Source organism: Grampus griseus (assembly GCF_964374135.1).
Source record: "Grampus griseus genome assembly, chromosome: 8".
NCBI classification, from domain to species: domain Eukaryota; kingdom Metazoa; phylum Chordata; class Mammalia; order Artiodactyla; family Delphinidae; genus Grampus; species Grampus griseus.
Window position 1 is genome coordinate 93442724 of NC_139002.1, and position 17672 is coordinate 93460395.

A 17672-nucleotide genomic window follows, 5' to 3' on the forward strand; every position below is an offset into this window, starting at 1 on the left:
AGCACACCTGGGTTCTGAAGGAAGTGGTAGACATACACTGTGACATACACATACTCTCATAATTAATATGAGAATTAATATTCTGGCGATTGTGGTGAGAGAGCCACCTGGTTCCTTGTGGATGGCCGTGGCGGAGCTTCTGGCATCCAGACCTAAGTATTATAGACTATCATAGGCCAAGCAGTGATGGAGCAGCATTTTCCCTGCAAAAAGTCCTTTAGTGGAACTAAGAATTGTCCCTGCACTTGTGGCTCAAGAATCCAGTTCTCATGCCCTCCTAGAGAGTCATAAGTTAAAAGTAACCTTTCCTAAGTTCCTTTTCTGGTTAAACTGGCTGTTGTTTACAGCGCAAAACACTTTTATAGTTACTGAACAAATAATCAATCAATCAGACAGTATTACAGTTATATGTTAAAAAAACTAATTTCATTCATGTTGGTATGTTAACACTGTTACTGAGATTCTTAGGGGAAAAAAACCCCAAACATTTAAACACCAGCCGTTTGTTGTATAGTCCAGGGGACAGGGTGTGGGACTCGAGGGACATTGTTCCAGCTAATGATTAAGAACTCTCCAGACAATAGGGGCTTCTTAGACAATGGGTGAATTTCCAGGATGTCCGGCCCCCTTCCGAGAAGGAGGGAGATAACAAAATGTAAAAAAGGTGTCTGTCAAAGACCAATCAGGAAGCTGGGGAGAAGGAGGGAGATAACAAAATGTAAAAAAAGGTGTCTGTCAAAGACCAATCAGGCAGCTGGGGACAAGTTCCCTCTCTGGTCCGAGCCTAAGCCGGGACCAATCAGCAGGAGAACACAACCAAATCTATAATTTACATACGGGGAAGTGGGAACCTATAAAACTGACATATTCGCGCCCAAAAGGGTTCCTTCTTCGACCTCCTGCGTGAGGACCAAGGAACCCCGGTGCACCGGCTTTCAATAAACCTCTTGCGTTTTGCATCGACTTCCGACTCTTGTTGTTTCCTGGGCGAGTCGAAACTCCTAGGAGACCGCGCAGGTCTAACATTTGGGGGCTCGTCCGGGATTCCACTCGCCCCGGACCACAAGAACATCGGGAGTTGGAGGTACCAGGTAAGCTCGAGCTTGATTGTCTGTTTGTCCCTTGTTCTTTGTGGGCCATTATCGGAGGAAAGCCGTAAGAATCGGCTTATTATGGAATCTGTATCGGACTTCTGGCTAGGCAGACGTGCTAATAGCCGGCGTCCATGAGCCCTAGGGGACGCCCTGGTGGCTCATCTGGAAGGAGAGGCAAAGTCTGTCTCCCCTTCACTCGGTTTCGGCAGTTCCCTTGGTGATAACTGCCATCTGAAGAAGTTTCGGTTTTGAAGCGAGCTCGCGGTGGCCCATACGTATATGTGTTTCGTGGAGTTTTAACTGTTTCTGTATTGTGGTCTATTCTTCTTCTCTGACGGACGACAATGGGACAAACTATGACGACTTCTCTTTCCCTTACCCTAAGCTATTGGACCGAAGTTCGGGCCAGAGCCCATTATTTTTCGGTAGAGGTAAAGAAAGGAAAGTGGCAGACTTTGTGTGCCTCTGAATGGCCAACATTTCAGATAGGATGGCCCCCCGAAGGATCCTTTTTATTAGACAAGATTAAGTTGCTGAAGTCTAAGATATTTAATATAGATCCCCACGGACATCCAGACCAAGTACCATATGTCTTGGTCTGGGAAGATTTAATTCTCTCCCCACCTCCGTGGGTCCGGCCCTTTGTTTCCTCAACAGGTACGTCCGCGCATACATCAGCAGCGTCGGAAATATTAGCCTTAAAGAAAAACCCCAACACGGAGAAGCTACCCGACGCCCCGGATCTACCGAAGGCAATTTATCCTGACCTGCAGTCCGATTTGCTTCTTTTGGATTCCCCACCCCCTTATCCTCCGGCCCCGAATCCCCTACCACCTAGAGGACCCCCAGCTCCACTGCCCTCGGCACCAAGGGAACCATCCATGATGGAAGAAGAAAGGGGTCCCTCAGTGGGCACTAGGAGCCGGAGGGCTATCTCCCCGGACTCCACTGCCCTACCTCTTAGAGAATATGGCCCCCCCGATGGCCAAGGGAATAGACCTCTCCAATATTGGCCCTTTTCCTCTGCAGATCTTTATAATTGGAAAATGCATAACCCAACTTTTTCCGAAAATCCACAGGCCCTTACCGCTTTAATAGAATCTCTTGTTTTCTCCCACCAGCCCACATGGGATGATTGTCAGCAGCTGCTCCAGACTCTCCTAACGACTGAGGAGAGGCAACGGGTTCTTTTAGAAGCCAGAAAAAATGTATTAGGCGCCAATGGGCAACCTACCCAGCTGCCTAACAAGATTGATGCTGGTTTCCCACTCGTCAGGCCAAACTGGGATTTCAATGCCCCGGAAGGTAGGGAGCGCCTGAAAATGTATCGCCAGGCTCTGGTGGCGGGTCTCCATGGAGCGGCCAGACGGCCCACTAATTTGGCTAAGGTAAGGGAAGTAACTCAGGGGCCCCAGGAATCGCCAACTGTGTTCCTGGAATGTTTAATGGAAGCCTTTAGACGCTTTACCCCTTATGATCCAACTTCGGAGGGACATAGGGCTACTATAGCAATGGCTTTCATAGATCAAGTGGCCCCTGATATTAAGAAGAAATTACAGAGGCTAGATGGCTTGCAGGGATTTTCGCTTCAGGAGTTAGTAAAAGACGCAGATAAAGTATGTAACAAAAGAGAAACAGAGGAAGAGAAGGAAGAAAGAAAGCAGAAAGAGCAGGAAGCCCATGAAATAAGACGGGATAAGAGACAGGAGAGGAATTTAAGTAAGATACTGGCCACTGTGGTTGGAGGAAGAAATAAAGGGGATAGAAATAGGCAGGAAGGGCGAACGGCAGACAGAAGGCGGCCATTAGACAAGGACCAATGTGCCTACTGTAAAGAAAAAGGACATTGGGCGAGAGAATGCCCTAAGAAAAAGAATGGAGGAAGGCCAACCAAAAACAAAATCTTAACATTGAAAGAAGAAGACTAGGAAAGTCAGGGCTCGAACCCTCTCCCCGAGCCCCGGGTAACTCTTAAAGTGGAGGGGGAACCTGTTCAATTTTTGGTAGATACCGGAGCCCAGCACTCCGTCCTTCTCCACTCAAAAGGTCCTATCTCAGCTAAAAGGTCATGGGTACAAGGAGCCACTGGGAATAAACAATATTCATGGACCACACGAAGGACAGTAGATCTTGGGATTGGACGAGTAACCCATTCATTTTTGATTATTCCGGAATGCCCCTATCCTTTGCTGGGAAGAGATTTACTCTCCAAAGTAGGGGCTCAAATCCACTTTCAGCCAGAAGGTCCCACCATAACTGATAATAAGGGAAGGTTACTTCAAATATTGACTATGAAATTAGAAGATGAATATAAATTATACGAGCAGCCTTCATCCTCACGAGTTAATGTTACTGATTGGGTAACTCGGTTCCCTCAAGCCTGGGCAGAAACTGCCGGAATGGGGACGGCCGGATTCTGTAGACTATGGATTCCAGGGTTTGCTGAGCTGGCAGCCCCATTGTACCCCCTAACCAAAAACAGCACTCTTTTCGTTTGGGGCGATAAGGAACAACGGGCTTTTGACCAAATCAAACGAGCTTTACTTTCAGCTCCAGCCCTAGGACTGCCAGATGTAACCAAACCTTTTCATTTATATGTGGCCGAAAATAAGGGCATTGCAAAAGGAGTATTGACTCAGAAAGTGGGTCCCTGGAATCGCCCAGTTGCTTATTTGTCAAAAAAATTGGACCCTGTGGCATCAGGATGGCCCACCTGTTTAAAGATAATCGCTGCAGTGGCCGTTCTAGTCAAAGATGCTGACAAACTAACTTTAGGACAAAATCTAACGATAACAGCTCCTCATGCCCTGGAAAATGTAGTCCGTCAACCACCGGATAGGTGGCTAACTAATGCCAGGATGACCCACTACCAAACCCTGTTGCTAAACTCAGATCGCATCAAGTTTGCTCCAGCCACAGGACTCAATCCAGCCACCTTGCTACCTGATCCTGACTTGGAAGGCTCCACCATCATACATGATTGTCAGGAAGTACTAGCCGCAGCACACGGCAGTAGGCCAGATCTGATGGACCTGCCCCTCCCTGATGCTGATTTCACCTGGTTCACGGATGGGAGCAGTTTCCTGGAGGAAGATGCACAGATGGACACATTTGGGGACTAAAAAGATGGTAGCCTTGTTACAAAAAGCCGGGTACGAAACCCCTGGAATGACAAAATTAGCTGAACAAATTGTGCAGGAATGCGTCCCATGTCAACAGGTAAATGCTCACAAAGGGAAACTTGAAACTGGAAAGAGACTCAGGGGGGACCGCCCAGGAACTTACTGGGAAGTGGACTTTACCGAAGTGCGTCCTGGAAGGTACGGTAATAAATACCTTTTAGTTTTTGTAGACACTTTTTCAGGATGGATAGAGGCTTTCCCAACAAAGAAAGAAACAGCTGCTGTAGTAGCCAAGAAGATTTTAGAAGAAATTTTTCCTCGATTTGGAGCATCAAAGGTAATAGGGTCTGATAATGGTCCAGCCTTCGTCGCCCAGGTAAGTCAGGATGTGGCCAGATATTTGGGGACTGATTGGAAATTACATTGTGCCTATAGACCCCAAAGTTTAGGTCAGGTAGAAAGAATGAATAGGACTCAGAGACCCTAACTAAATTGTCCTTGGAGACTGGCGGTACCGATTGGACGGTGCTCCTTCCTTTGGCCCTATTCCGGGTTAGAAATACACCTTCCCGATACCATCTTACTCCTTTTGAAATATTATATGGTGCCCCGCCTCCCCTCCTCACTTTAGGAAAAGAAATAAAACCTGATTGTCAAAATAACACTGACTTATATGCTAGGCTACTGGGACTCCAATTGGTCCAGAAAGAAATATGGTCCCAACTCGCCAAGGCCTACCAACCGGGAACACCGGGAGAAACTCATCCTTTCCAAGTCAGAGACTCCGTATACGTCCGTCGGCATCGAACCCAGACGTTGGAACCTCGATGGAAAGGACCATACACTGTCCTCCTCACCACCCCAATGGCCATAAAAGTGGACGGCATCGCTGCCTGGATCCATGCTTCACATGTGAAGGCTGCACCAGCGACGGCATCATCAGGATGGCGGGCCCAAAGAACCGACAACCCGCTCAAACTCAAGCTTCTACGAACCTAAGACTTATAATTTTGGTTTTACTGCCTTTACTGACTGTAAGTGATTTTAGCCCTCACCTCCCCCAACGTTTAACTTGGCAGGTAATTTCTCAGACTGGAGATGTAACCTGGTCCATTAGTCATACTGCACCCCCCTGGACCTGGTGGCCAGATCTTTTTCCTGATGTTTGTAAATTGGCTATAGGAGCACCTTATTGGGATACAGAAGATTCTCATGATATGAACACTGCCCCTTCCAAAGTTTCGGAAACTGATTGGTTTGGGCCGGGTTGCAAAAATGCAGGCAAAAGAATGATGCTTGGTATCCTCACTTTCTACGTATGCCCCAGGTTCCACCGCCCTTGATCTCTGAATTATAAATGTGGTGGAACTGAAAACTTTTATTGCAAAAGCTGGGGATGTGAAACTACCGGGGATACTAATTGGAAACCCACCTCAACTTGGGATTTTATTACTGTAACGGCTAATTATTCTCATAATGAGGATACCGGACACCGGAGTAAATGTTCAGGATGGTTTCAATCATGGTTTGATAAGTCCCCCTGGTTTACCACCTTAATCTCTACTCTGTTGGGACCTCTTATTGTTTTATTGTTGATTTTAACTTTTGGACCATGTGTTCTAAATCGCCTGATAGCATTTATTAGAGAACGTATCAGTACTGTACAAGTTCTAATGTTAAGACAACAGTACCAAAGTTTACGAACAGAAGGTTGAGATTCCATGATTGGAATCAATAGTCACAAGAAAAAGGGGGGAATGTGGGACTCGAGGGACATTGTTCCAGCTAATGATTAAGAACTCTCCAGACAATAGGGGCTTCTTAGACAATGGGTGAATTTCCAGGATGTCCGGCCCCCTTCCGAGAAGGAGGGAGATAACAAAATGTAAAAAAGGTGTCTGTCAAAGACCAATCAGGAAGCTGGGGAGAAGGAGGGAGATAACAAAATGTAAAAAAAGGTGTCTGTCAAAGACCAATCAGGCAGCTGGGGACAAGTTCCCTCTCTGGTCCGAGCCTAAGCCGGGACCAATCAGCAGGAGAACACAACCAAATCTATAATTTACATACGGGGAAGTGGGAACCTATAAAACTGACATATTCGCGCCCAAAAGGGTTCCTTCTTCGACCTCCTGCGTGAGGACCAAGGAACCCCGGTACACCGGCTTTCAATAAACCTCTTGCGTTTTGCATCGACTTCCGACTCTTGTTGTTTCCTGGGCGAGTCGAAACTCCTAGGAGACCGCGCAGGTCTAACAATGGTAAGCCAATCTTAGTATACGAATAGATTTTCCACTTCTTTCCTTTCTAATATTTTTGAGTTGTTAATAGGAGGGAGTGCTTACAGGTATAGTTTTTATTATGGTGATTCGTTTTAATACAGTTCTATGAAAGATGAAACTAAGCTGCCTAATACAATTACTCTAAACACCAAGGCATTCATTCTACGAGCAATTACAGTGGGAAGCAAAGATGGAATGCACAAAATTAATAATAGGAGATAGTCCCAGTTATCAAGTAGCTCTATCATAATTTCCTTGGGAAAAGACTGATATCCATACTAGAGAAGTTCTCATTATACTTCCATAATTTCTATTTATTCCTCAAATCAATTGTTCTTTCCCTGGAAATTATTTATTACTAAGATTACCCAAGGAAAATGACCTATCCTGTCCCTATAGACCTCACTGGCAGTACTGAGAACAGTTGTGTTACATTTAAAAACAATATTATTATTCTGCTCTCATGGACCATATTAACATAACAATCATCCTTTGGGGAAACAACCAGATGAATTGGGTATGTACCTCCAACAATGACCATGTGCCTTGTGAGAATCCCAGAGCCACCCACCACCCTACTCTCATTCTAGCTAAGCCCTGCCTTGCAGTATCAATAACTAATTACATTACAGTTCTGCCTCAAGAACATAGATTGATGATTTCATTATACCATTTAATTAGAGCTGTTTTTAATTTATCAGGAAGAAATGGTATAATTGGTGACAGAACAGCTGTTGCAGGTCACATGGAAAGAATATGATTGAGTAACAGAAAATGGCAAACTTTGCCGAGAACTCCAAGCTGCATTTAAGTCTTTAGGAAGGCATTATGTAGAAGGAAAGGAAGTCTGCCATCTGTCATATTTCATCTAACCAACACCTCTGAACTTTATCACTAATGTTACCAGTACAGGGTGCATGGGCAACTGCAGGAAGTACTTGCAGACCAGGGTCCACTCTGGCTCAATAAATCCTATTTCCCCATAACATGGTACCACCGTGGCTTCAAGGCAAACAAAGGAGAACTTTAGTCCCTGGATGCAGCTGCTTCTTGGATAGTAAATGCTAATCTTCTTGTGTTGTCCAAAATAGTAGCAGGTATAACTATTTCTTTATTAAAGGGATAACTGGCATCAGACTTGCCATACTCTAGCCTGTTTTCCTTGTGGTATCAGTCAGGGAGCCTGGCCGGCTGGAAATTCAGGAAGGATTTCTATGTTAAATTTTGCAAAAAATTTCTTTTCTGAGAAACCCGTTTCTGCTCTTAAGGCCTTCAAAGGCCTTCAACTGATTGGATAAGACCTACCCACATTATTGAGAGTAATCTCTTTTAATTAAAGTCAACTGATTGTAGATGTTAATGACATCTACAAAATACCTTCACAGCAATATCTAGACAAAGTTTTGACCACAGTTGGATACCACAGCCTAGCCAAGAGAACATAAAATTTAACCATCATACCTATTTGCAAAAGGACCTCCCTGGGTTCTGTTTTCATATTTTACCCTTAGCTCTTTAGGATGAGAATGAGATGCTTCTGCATGAATGTAATCTGTCTTCATGTATACAGGAACACATTAATCAATTATGGTACTCTTTTCCACTGAGTACAGAAATACTTCTCAACCCAGTGCTCTAAAATGCCACTTCCGTTTTACTTGAGCTAGCATGCAAAGTAAAATGTATTGACTCTCTCGTCCTAAGCAATTGAGTCCCCTTCTGCTTTTAGCTTTTGTTTGTATGTTGATTGTCACAATATAGTTGGGAGAGGGATACTGAATATATAAGAATCATTCAGAAACAGGCTGTAGTCAGATGAGTGCAAGAAGAGAAATAATGGAACTGCAAAATCCCAACACCAGTACAGGAGGACTAGAGGACCCAAATGACGATGTACCACAAGGCAAGTAATGCATAGGGTAGTTAAAGTAAGTGTGAGCCAGTGTGAGCGACAGAAAGTTGCTCCAGTCAATGACAGAGGCAAGAGCTAAAATTTCATGGATCAAAGGGGATGAGGCTGAGTCAAAGATTTCCACGGCAAACCCAAGGTGAGTGTTTGGATGGAGAAGATGTTCTGAGTATGTTAAGGATCCATCCTGGATTTAAAAATTGTGTTCTGCCTAGTTAAGGAGTCACAATAGTGGTTAGTAGCATGGCCACAGTCACCGTTTCATAAATCTAGGTTACCTCACTCTTTATAGCCCGGGAAGACACCGAGCCTGGTTTTGGGCTTTCTGGTCAAGGTGAGTACGCACTACGACACAGTGCTATTCTTCTTCTGCCACCACGGAGTTCAATCGGGATCCATACGATTCCAAAACTGTGACTCTAACTGTCACCTCCAATCTATTGCACTGAATTTTTATTGGGCTTGATTGATCTTTTATCAATTGTGTATAAATCATAATCTTTACCCTCATGTTTATCTTTGCTTCCTTATCTCCCCTCATGATTTGAACAATCACAACAATCATTGTCTCATATAATCAAAATGCCTCAGTCATCTTTGCCTCATGCTCAAAGCCACAGCACCAAGTCCTATGATTTCTCTCCATTCTCTCCTTTCTCCTTTGTCCTCTTTGTTCATTTATCCTCTGTTACCTAGACTTCCATAAAGATCTCTTTAGAGACCTCCTTGCCTCCCGTGTCTGCCACACTGGTATGTATTTCCCCCTTCTAATAGATCAAAGGCCCTTAAAACATGATTCTGGTAATGTTACTCCTTTTATCAAAGGTTTCTGATAAGTCCCATAATCCTATAAAGATCCAAGTTCCTTAATTTAATACTCTGTGTCTTCTGTAATCTAGACCAGACCCATCTTTCCAGCGTTGTCCCCCCCAGTATCCTACTCTGAACTTTATAATTCAAAAGGTTGTGCTATTTGCCATTTCCAGAAAATGACCTGCATTGTTCATTTGCAGGCCCTTCCACATGTGTACTGCCTATTAGTTGGTTTCTATCCCTCTGTTAGTCCATTCTTCAAACCCCAGCTATAAAAATAGCTCCTTTACAAACATCTTCCCTGACCTCTTATGACAAGGAATTCTCCTTCTTTTTAATGAATCACTACATCACTTGTAACATATAGCATTTTATATAGTTATCCAAGAACAGACTGTATTCCCCTTACCATATAAACTTCTTGATGATATGAATCGGTTTTCCACTCACTTTTCTTTTGCAAGTAGTGTCTTTCACCACTAAACTAACTTTCACTAAGAGAGTTGATTGTACACTGTATTTTTGGTAAGTGGAATAACACACTGAAGAGTGAATCAATCCTTGGAGAAAGCTCATTCCTCAGTCATCTCTCCTAATCCATGTGAATGAAAGATTTGGTTAGCAGAGATAATTGCAATCTCAGGAAAATCTCTCAATTTCGCAGTATGCACTTCTCTAGCAAATTTTTTACTGAAGCAATTTACAAATAGCAAAAAAAAAAAAAAATCAATACGAGTTATCACCTTTACTCTCTATACTCAGCCTCATTTATTCTTATATTCTTCCATTCAACAAATACTTGCTGTGTTTTTAATGTATTCCAGGCCCAATGCTAGATGCTAGAACTATGGAGAATATAATTCCTGCCTTCAAGGCCTTTCTATTAGGGCTGATTTAAAAAAAAAAAGTCAACTTTCATGCAATCACAGTAAAGTAAGACAAGGGCTCTAGCAGAAATACAGATGGACTTGGAAGGCAAAGGAAGAGTATCAAGATTCAGTGAAGATTTTGCTGAGATAGTAATATCTCAGCTGATAATTTTAAGGAAAAATAGAAGCTATATAGATGAACACATTAGGAGGAGGTAACCCTCCAGGAAGAGGGACTGCATATGTGAGAGCACAAAGGCCAAGCCTGCCCTTGCCTTCTATTAGGAAAAATTTCTTCTGAGCTCACAAAGAGCAAGGTTAAATTATCAGTTCCTAGTGTCTTCTTTTACAGTTCATGATGCAGTAAGCAGTCCCAGAAAGTGTGCTAACCAGGGCTTTAAGTACTCGCATGATTGGAGTCCTGGAGGACATAACGCATACCTTAGGGCCTTGAAGTCCATCTGAATTCTCATAGGGATCAGATAGTCTTCAGCTCTCAAGGTCACTCAGAGTTACATCATGTGTGAAAGAGTCAACTCCTACCAGTCACATAGACTCTGGTCTAGGTTTCATGAGTATGAAATGAACAGTAGTGATGTGAACCACCCACCTTATCATTATAATTAAAAAATACAGGGCTTCCCTGGTGGCGCAGTGGTTGAGAGTCCGCCTGCCGATGCAGGGGACACAGGTTCGTGCGCCGGTCCGGGAAGATCCCACATGCCGCGGAGTGGCTGGGCCTGTGAGCCATAGCCACTGAGCCTGTGAGTCCAGAGCCTGTGCTCTGCAACAGGAGAGGCCACGGCAGTGAGAGGCCCGCGTACCGCAAAAAAAAAAAAAAAAAAAAAAAAATACAGTTACCATTTGCTTAGTAACTGATTCTTACAAAGTGCTTTTGCAAACTATTGTGCTTTTTACAGCCCTTCAAGACAGAGAGGGTAAAAACTGTTCTTCCTTTATTAAAATTCAATAAACTTGGGAAAGAGAATTCAAAGCTTTTACCTAAGATAGCACAATGAGCATCAGAGCAGACCCTGAATTCTCTCCACTCTACCTCTGAATGGATATACCTCTCATTTCAAGAGTAGAAAAGAAATTCTCAGGAAACAACTACATTCAACTTCACCATATTACCATGAGTGAAAAGAGAGGGAACATACTTCTGTTCCATTATAAATAGAAAACTCCAGCCTACAGAGGTTAAGGCCCCAAAGATGTCCAGCCAGTCAGATGCCAAAAAGTGAGACCCCAGAATCTCAGCATCTGAGCTCCTTCTTAGACCCTTATTCCTAACCACACCAAACAAAACAATAGCGAAGTGTGGAAAGCAAGAAGACATTCTCTCCAAAGTAAGGAGCCCTTATACCCTGCATCTGGTGAGTGATTTCATCAGTTTAACTTTTAATTTGTAACTTAAAAAGCCTAGTCAGCCAAATGACAATGATTCTATTGCATATTCCAAGGTATCATAATAATAATTAATCTTCTAGAACAACAATATAGTCTTTGAATCTCCAGAAAAGCAAGGGGCTAAGTTTGTTCTTGGTGAATTATATTCAAAGCGTGCAACTAACTTCCAAATGTGCTACCGTATTATTTAACTTTTAGACATTTTAATACAGTTCCTGATTATTAACACAATTTTAATATCTGATAGTGCAAAAGGGTAATAATGTTGTAGAGCTAAGACAGGAGGAAAAGAAAATTAGCATCACTATTGGTGATTCACTGCTGGTGGGTGATGCTAAAAATATGCTTTATTCTTGGTTCTAACTTAATAATTCGGAAGAGAAAAGAAGCCAATCAACCAGAGAGCCAGAAAAAGGGGGAGTAGCTAAATTCTCTCTGTTTTCCTCCTGCATAATTCAATAAAACTGAGCTATGAAGGTGTTTCAATCATCCAGAGGAACAGATGTTTGTTCATCAAACATTTGCTGAGCACCTACTATGTGCAGGGCCCTACATTCGGCATCCAGGCTCCAAAACTCCCTTTTCTCAAGGGCCCAAGGTTATCTGGGGAGTCAGATGAGAAAATAATAGGTCACACTGTGTTACAGGCCACAGTAGAGATATGTACCAAGTACCCTAGCCTTGCACAGGAGGAAACTACTTTTTCTTCCTGGATAAGCCCAAAAAAGGTGAAATCTTGCAGATATAATCTTACAGAAAAGGTGAAAGCAGATGAAGGATAACAGTTCCTTTACCTGAAGGAGAAAGGAAAGAGAAAGAGAAAGGGCCTGGGCCTGTGGCAGAAGATGCACATAAGTATGGATTCTGTCCATCTTGTTTGCTGTGATATCCACTGCCTGGCAAGCTGTCGCTGTCACTCAGTAAATACTTATTGGACAGGCAGATGAACTCTGGTACAAGGATAACAGAATGTGAGAAGTTCTGTCATCTTGACTCATATTTGACCATAATTTTCTATCTGTCCACCTTCTAATGCAGGTTCACACTCCACTAGTAGCAATACCAAAATACAAAAACTTCTGAAAGCCAGAAGTATTTTTCTGACTCATTTGGTGTCAAGATATAACCTGACTTGATCTCATCCAGTGGAAAAGCCCTGGCTTGGACTGACATAAGGCTACTTTTAATCTTTGTTTAGTCTACTGTGAATATGTATCCACTCTGCTGAGAAAGTAATAGTGTGTTTGATAATGGGGTGCTGCCCAGACCTTGCTGGGGGTGGTGTATAATATGCACTACATGGACTGTAGCACCTTTCTGAACCTGAAAAATTTTGAATTCCAAAACACATTTGCCCCCAAGAGTTTTAGATTAAAAATTGTAGACCTGTAAAACATTACAATAAACCTGATGAAATTTACAGATCCTATAAACTTTTGCTTCTTTATTTCCTTCTGGCTTATTGTTCGGGGCTTGTCTTATGCCAAACTCAGTACAGGTTGGTGTGTTGCCTTATTGTGGTCCTGAATTATTGTCACCCCACCAGTCCAGACATCCCCCCTTGTGGTGGGCCTATCCAGGGGCCCAATATTGGCTCCAAATGACCAAAGGTACTTCTCATACCTGAACCTGATATATTGTCACTGTTTTAGTGATCATAAACTGTATAATACCTCTTTCGTAGTAATGGAAGCAGGGTTCACCCTCTGCGTGCCAAATGGAAAGAGACAGCCAAGTAAGAAATTACCTTCACCTTAAAGTGAATGGACTATTGTAGGGTGCCTCAGAGACCAGATAGTTCAATACATTGAAAGAGAAAAGTGAAGAGAAGCAAGGAAGTCAAGTCAAGGACAAACATTGTCTATTGAAAATCTTGCCAAAGACAAACCCTGAACAGGAAGATAAAGAAAATCTACTTGTACTGCGCAGCTAGTATTTATTAGATGCTGCAGCCGACGATTTGTTGTTACATTTAATCCTCACAATTACCCGGAGAGATCTATTTAGATACCTTTATTTTACAGAGAAGAAGGAAAGGTGTATTAGGATTGAAAAACTTCCCCTAAAGATATAGAATTGGACAATGGAATATTACTCAGCCATAAAAAGAAACGAAATTGAGTTATTTGTAGTGAGGTGGGTGGACCTAGAGACTGTCATACAGAGTGAAGTAAGTCAGAAGGAGAAAAACAAATACTGTATGCTAACACATATATATGGAATCTAAAATAAATAAATAAATGGTTCTGAAGAACCTAGGGGCAGGATAGGAATAAAGACACAGACGTAGAGAATGGACTTGAGGACACGGGGATGGGGAAGGGTAAGCTGGGACAAAGTGAGAGAGTGGCATGGACATATAGACACTATCTAATGTAAAACAGATAGCTAGTGGGAAGCAGCCGCATAGCACAAGGAGACCAGCTCGGTGCTTTGTGACCACCTAGAGGGGTGGGATAGGGAGGGTGGGAGGGAGATGCAGAGGGAGGAGATATGGGGATATATGTATATGTATAGTTGATTCACTTTGTTATACAGCAGAAACTAACACACCATTGTAAAGCAATTGTACTCCAATAAAGATGTTTAAAAAAAAAAAGATATTGAATTGGGAAGAGGCAAACCTGGAATTAGGTAGGACAGAGACAGGTTTCTCCCGCACACTATGCTGCACTGTGTCACACAGCCCTGTGCTTAAAGTCACATGCAAAAGGATGCTGGCCTGGAAAAAAGAGCGGCCCTCATTTTGCACTCCTATGTATGTGCAAAACACCCATCTTGCTTACCACTATTAGCATTCAATAATGAATAGTCCATAGGCCATGCTTCTGTGCATAGTGTCATCTGATTTATTTTTATTGTTATCAATTGCAGTGGAATGCTGAGCAGCTACTATAGCCTAGGCTTTGTGCTGGACACTTCACTTACAGTGAACTGTCTTCCCCTGTACCCTGCAATAAAAGCATTACCATCTCTAAGATTCAGAGATATTGAGTAAATTTCATAGGGTTCCTCTACTAGCACGTGGTAGAGAAGGGATTTAAATATACAATTATCTAACTCCAAAACTCATGTTCTTTCCATACATCATGCCGAAACTATCAAATACAGAGCTATTGCTGACACTGAATAAGGGCCATCTATTATTCACAGCACTTACGCTTGAGCCATGACTGAAGGAGAATAGAAGGCTCAGTGCATGGCCACATTTGATCTCTCCTAATGAGTGAGAGACACGAAAGCACATATGGAATTTAGAATGCCCTAGCATAGCCACCTCTGACTCACCTGGCTCTGAGAATACAACCTCCTTTCAGAAATAGGAAATCAAAACATGCATTTCAATATCTTGTAACCCACTCACTCTTTATACACACTGAGAAGGCCATCCATTGATTCTGGCAGTTCTCCCACATGTACACCTCTGGAGCCACACTGGACTGAGCTATGGACAGGCCACCAGTGATGTGATTTTTCAAACCTTAATCACCTAGCATATGACAACATGGATGAGAGGTGCACAGATGTAAGAAAATTGGCCCTACTCCTCTGAGGAGGGATTGCAGCAAGAATATTCTCTTCTGACTGTAACATAGAGTGGGACTGAAGAAGGGGGATATGTCCTTAGCACAGAGCTCTGCATCCACCACTTCCAAGTCTTCTCCCTGTAGCCATATTCCCAATGACCTATGAGATACCCCTTCACACTGCATCCCCGACACCTAAGAACTAGATAATGCAATGGTTCTCAACCATGGAAGATACGGCTCACCCCCTTCCCTGGGGTACTAGTATTGGTGATGGGATTTGAATATGTGTGTGGAGTGTGAGAAGTGTTGCTCTTGTCACAGGGATTGGAGAGTTGGTCTGTCCTTTAATGGGAAGGGATGAGAAATCTAAAGGAGATATATGAGGCTATCCTGCAAAATACCAAGATATCAATTCCTTTTTTGGGAACTACTGTCATAGAACTGTTGTTTGGTCCCAAGCCTGTGGTTGAACTCTGATGCCAAAATACTTCCTTGCCCCTCTGTCCCTCAATTATACTGCTCTCATCCAAAAGGTGTTACTAAAACCAACACTGCCTCAGATATTGAAATTAATATTAGGTATGTTCTAAAAATTTAGCCATAAATGATAAACAATGGGGGGGAAAGACTCAATGGGAGAAACAATACAAGAATTCTTAATACAAGTTGCAGATATCACGTTTCTTGGTTTTAAATATAACGTTTAAAAAATAAGAAGGCTCAACCTAGAAAAGATCATCATACAAAAAACAGTATTGTTCATCACTGTCCTAGAGCTATCTTTCTGGCATCCTCCCCTAATACGACATCTTACCTTCAATCCCAAAGTTAATCCTTGATAGGTGTAGATGGATAGAATATCACTGTTCAATTACCTGGTTCTGCACCAACAGAGGTACTTTTTGGCTATTTGAGTATACACTGTATTACAGTGGTCAGCATGCCGTGGCCTGAAGGCCACATTCAGCCATGCCCTGTTTTTGTGTGACCCAGAGGCTAGGAATGCTTTTTACATTTTTAAAGGGTTAAGAAGAACACAGAGGAGGAGAAAGAGGGAATGGAGGGAAAGGAGGCTGTGTGACAAAGGTCCTCTGTGGCTTCACAATGCCTAAAATATTTACCATCTGGGTCTTTACAGAAAACGTTTGCTGAGCTCTGTATTAATAATTTGTACTTCAAGCATTTTGAGAACAGGGATGGCGATGGCGACAGATAACACTGGTGAGTCAGCACCATGCAAAAGGCCCCTAACACAGGATATGTTTTTAACAGTGAAGATGAAGAACAGACAGCTCCTAAGATGCCAGGCCTGTCTGTGAATAGGAAGAAGGTAGCAAACATAAATCCCCATGCACCTTAGCAAAGGATCAAGTCTTGGGGCTTACTGAGAAGAATGACCTCATTTTTGTCTTAAGGTTATTACCAACAGCCCTCTTCTCCTCCAGGTCTTTATTTCTGTGTTAGTGATTCTAGGGCTCAAACAGTCATCCTGAGCTCTATCACTCCTACCTCAGTTTCCATTAATTCTTCTCTACTGAGTAGCAATCAGTTAGGCAAGTATTGCCAAGAAGGGAATTATGAAAACCATAATTAACAAAGGAGACAGTTGGAGGATTTAGTGGAGGCTGATCCCAGTCTAGTTTCACTGGGAAACAGCATCGTCTCAATCTCATTTGCCAGTAATTAGCTCTGCCTTTATTGCTTTGTAAATACTGCTTTAATTACCATGCTCCTTAGTTCAGAAGACGGAACTCAGTATCTATCCTTATTGGATTTCATGTTCTGGCAATCTCTCCTCATCACTCTCAGAGCCTTTGCTGTGCACAATAGATATATGCAAATGCAGCTGGCAATGGCAGTGTGAGAGGATTACAAGGGGCAGAGGTGAGGATACGAGAGATGCACAGTTCTGGAGAAGGAGATGCTTGCCTCTCCCTACTTATCATCCTGATACCTCTCATCTTGGAGGTTCAGGAGGAGTTAGCAAATACGGATAAGGCAACCCTGCTGGGGCAGTCTCTGAAAAGCCCCAACTAAGCCAGTGGAGATAACCGTCTGCAGAACTTCCAGGCTACAAAGGGGAAGTGGTCATTAATTAGGCATTAATTAGCATCAGCTAGGAAGTGGGCCAAGAGGTACAGTGCCCAGAGTTCAGGGGATGCGAATTTGAGGCTCAGTTTATCCACTACTTTGCTGTCGGTCTTAGATAAATGATGTTTCTTTTGGACCTCAGCTTCCACCACTGAAAAATGGAGTTAGATTAAGTGGTTGCATGTAACTCCAGATCAAAACCTGCATGGATTTATAAATTCTATGTTGAAAGATATTTTAAAGAGCATTTATTCTAATTCTGTGTCACAGATATCCCCTAAGCCCACCTCCGATTTCAGCTGCAAGTGTGGTGGACAGTTCGGGGAAAGCTTATGCTTCCTTTGCACTGCCCATTTCCCACCTCAAGCAGGTGTCCCTCCTTTCCACATTCTGCTCCATGGTCAGCTCACTAAGCATCATGCAAGTAGAGCCATTGGGTGCAACTCTCAACAAACAGGAGATAAGAGTGTGTGGGTGAGTTGCTCCAGTCTCTCATCTTCCAGGTAAATGATTCTGGGCCACATCTGGTAGGCTGCTCAGGAGTCCCAGAAGAAG

General features: G+C 43.0%; 1 long non-coding RNA gene across 1 annotated transcript; it reads left to right on the plus strand.

The window, feature by feature from the left end:
• Positions 1–571: 571 nt before the first annotated feature.
• On the plus strand, positions 572–963 carry LOC309825594. The gene is made up of 2 exons (XR_014297054.1): positions 572–664; positions 729–963. It is a non-coding gene; the product is annotated as an uncharacterized lncRNA (long non-coding RNA).
• Positions 964–17672: the final 16709 nt, after the last annotated feature.